This window comes from Rana temporaria, chromosome 2 (assembly GCF_905171775.1).
Source record: "Rana temporaria chromosome 2, aRanTem1.1, whole genome shotgun sequence".
NCBI lineage: Eukaryota > Metazoa > Chordata > Amphibia > Anura > Ranidae > Rana > Rana temporaria.
This window is the reverse complement of record NC_053490.1, coordinates 267607508-267610112: the sequence shown is the minus strand read 5'-3', so window position 1 is coordinate 267610112 and position 2605 is coordinate 267607508.

Sequence of the window (2605 nt, the reverse complement as noted above, 5' to 3'; positions counted from 1 at the left end):
TCAACTTTGTAATGCAAGGCCCAGCCTGATTGCATGCAAATTGAAAGTGCTTTAGGTTTGACTTCTTATTATATGGTTTTGGTAAATCTAAAGGAAAAATTGTATGAGAAAATGGTATAATGTATGCCCAGCCTTGCCCCCTCTCTCTCTCTCTCGCCCCCTCTCTCTCACCTCCCCCTCTCTCCCCCTCTCTCTCTCCTCTCTCCTCTCTCCTCCCCCTCCCTCCCCCTCTCCTCTCTCTCCCCCCTCTCGCCTCTCTCTCTCCTCTCTCCCCCCTCTCTCTCCTCTCATCCTCTCTCTCCCCTCCTCTCTCTCTCTATCCCCCCTCTCTATTTCCTCTCTCTCCCCCTCTATCTCTCCCTCTCTCTCTCTCTCCCCCCCTCTCTCTCTCTCTCTCTCCTCTCCTTCTCTCTCCTCTCTCTCTATCCCCCCTCTCTATTTCCTCTTTCTCCCCACTCTCTCTCCCCCTCTCTCTCCCCCCCTCTATCTCTCTATTTATCTAATTATCTCACAAGTTGAGAATATTTATCAGGCATACCCTGTAAATGCACATCGACAAAAGCCACCTTTTATGCCTACAAGTGAAAATAGAGACTCCCGTTTGTTTGGCATGATATTTAGTATTAATTTTTGTATACAATTTACAGTATATATGGTCTATCTATCCATATATCTATCTATCTATCTATCTATCTATCTATCTATACATAGATAAATATATGTGTGTGTGTGTGTGTGTGTGTGTGTGTGTGTATATATATATATATATATATATATATATATATATATATATATATATATATATATATATATATATATATATATATATATATATAGACTTTGTGGGAGATATAGTCAGCTCTTTGAAGTTATACATTTACCCTATAAGTGCTATGTTTTTTTAAGCTCCAGACTCTGCACTCCCTATAAAATGAAGTTTAGCTAAACATCCTAAGTTTAAGTTTGCACACAATTAAGAAAAAAAAAAAGAGTTGTCGCTCGGATGTTCTTTTTCTTTCTCAGTTTGCTTTCATCTTTGCCCATCTCTTCTCATCATCCTCTTGCTATTTTTAGCCTGTAGACTTAGACCTTGGCGCCAGGCCGTTTAAGACCTGTCAAAGTCCTTCATATTTCCCCCATGTCACATGGACCTTTTCCTTCTCTCCCCTTTGCAATGCACAGGCAGTAATTTGGATCTGTGAGTATGGTGAGCAAACGCAATTTGCTCTTCTCCATTGCTGTGTTGTCACTGTGACCTCAGTCAGCAGGGCTGCTGGTGTCCTGTCCTGTCCACTTAGACAAATTGCAAGTGATTGATGAAAAATAACAATTCTCACAAGGAGCCAGCCCTCCCCATGCATTCTCCTCCCTCTCCCAAAGCTTGGGACCTGGCTCCATAAACTCTATAGGAAATGAATGGAAATGGCACGAATAGCAGCCCCGAACCCTTTCAGTCCTCGCTGGCAGGGGCACAGATGCTCTCTGCTGGGTTAAACCAACGTCTTGACATAATTCTCTTGTATCAGACCCACCAATAAAGCTCCCCCCAAACGATTAACAAATGCAAACATATGAAGGAAGGGAAAATAAATAGGCTAAGAACATTCCAAGTTCCTGTTGGATGGTAAGAAGCCCTGTTTGGGGATCATGTTACTTTTTGATCAATTCCCAAGGCTTGGATTGTACGTGTAATTTGGGATTGTAGATGACACAATCCTTATTGGCATTTTAATAAAGTCAGATCTGGGTGAATAAAGCCAGCTTATTGCAGTGACTACAAAACCAGGCTGGAGTTGATTAGACTGCATCCATCTTTGTAAGAGCAAAACATATGACCCTGTTTGCCTACAGACTGAGCTGCTCTGCCATCACAGCAACGTGGAGCAGCAATTCGTGTCTTTTGTTCCCTAATTTATCACAGGAGATCGCTACTTTACTTGTATTTTCTACCATAAAGGATGCATTAAGCTCCAGTCAGTTTACTCAATTACTCATATATATGTTGCTATTTAAAAGTCCACTTTGAGTCAGGCTTACTAAAGAGATCATTTTAGGCTGGTCCTGGAAACTCGTGATTGCTTCATCCACATCTAAAATTTGATTTGATTTTTCTGAACATGAGTTGCATTTTATGCTTGTTTCTGTGTCTTATCCTTAAATAAACAATTAAAAAAAAACGGAGGTTGCATATCCAGCCTAAAATGTTTACTCATTTCAACAAGAACTATTAGTAAGTACACAATTCCAGCAAGTTTTTTTTTTTTTTTTTTTGCCACAGATGAGCAAGTTTGCTTTTCCATGTTTTCAAGCTGGTATTTCATACCCATGTTTGTAGAGACTCCCTTTAATGATGTGGATTTACTAAAGGTGTTCTCTCGTCTTGTGTATTAGTTTAGTCAATTTGGGAAGCTGCGTTCACTTTAAATAGCCAATAATTAGCAAGAGATATTAAAAAAAATGAATTTTCCTTGAGCATGTGTGGGTGTTTGAAACAGAGATCGCTAGACAATCTCTAACATTTCCTTATTTAAAGGAGAACTACAGCACTGTTAGTAAATACATAGTAAGTACACATATTCCAACACTTACTGGAACATTTACCTGC